Here is a 1,212-nt window from a genome sequence, read left to right on the forward strand (position 1 = left end):
GTCCTGGAAGTGTCCACTGGGTTTACAGATGGATTCTGGCCTGTCCTGTGAAAGGCTCTTGGAGTGCCCAGTGTTTTCCCCCATTAACCCTGCACATCTGAGGCATTTAAACTGGTTTGCAGACACAGTTAATTGATCTTGCTGCTGTTCCTTCATTGGGCACCCAGGCAAATTCCAAACAGAAAGAAAAACAGTTCCCTGTTCTTACTGCAACACTTTCAAATCCAGTGCAATAGGGCTTTCTTTTTTTCTTTTTTAATAATGTTCTGCCAGACTTTGCAATAATTCTGCCCTCCTCCTTCCAAATCTCCCCAGTTTTGCCAATTCCCTTCCAGGCTGCTGTGGCTCACCCTGGTGCAGATGCCAGGAGTCTCTGATCATGTGCAATGTTAAGGTTTCTCATTAAATCTCCCAAAAATTACATGCAGGGTCATACCTTACTGAGAATTCTGGGAATTTTAAATAGAAATTTTAAAAGCTGCTGATAACAATGACTACTGACAACCAGCACCATTTATTGTGTATTTGTTTACAGTTTTATACACATATGTGAACTTTCCAACTCATTTATTGCCTTTAGTGACGTGAATAACCGAGGGCATGATTTATAATGATTTGTCATCTGGTATTAGATTATGAAAAGTTTAATTAATTTTTCATTAGCCACAGTTAATGATGGGCTTGTTAAGCATCTCGAGGTGAAGCCAAGAGCTATTAGCTGTATTAAAGACCAGTTTCAAGAAAATTACTCCTTTTATAATCCCCAAAATGAGTTATAATGTTATTTTCCCCTTTCAGAAAACTGGTTTAAGCTATATAGATAAATTAAAATCTATATAGAAGACAAACTTTGAGGCAAACTGATCATATAATAACAATTATGGACCAATTTTTCCACCAATTGAGATCAAATTTCTTGAGGATACTTAAAAATCAACACATTGGTTCATCAGGTAGCAAAGAACTGAACTAGAATGAGTGACTATTTGCAGGAATTGGCTGCCACAAGACTTCTGCTTATTGTCTCAACTGTTTACCTAATTAAAAGATAAATTAGGGTTTGAAAATTTATTTGAAAGTGTAATTTGATTGAAAAATCCCTTTGTTCTGCTCTGGGGCCTGTGCTGGGTGTGCATGGCATTGATTGTCAGGGAAGGATCCATGACTCAGAGAACTTGCAGAAGAATAAGAGATACCTGTGAGTAATCAACA

This window comes from Geospiza fortis, unplaced genomic scaffold (assembly GCF_000277835.1).
Source record: "Geospiza fortis unplaced genomic scaffold, GeoFor_1.0 scaffold172, whole genome shotgun sequence".
Taxonomy (NCBI): Eukaryota; Metazoa; Chordata; class Aves; order Passeriformes; family Thraupidae; genus Geospiza; species Geospiza fortis.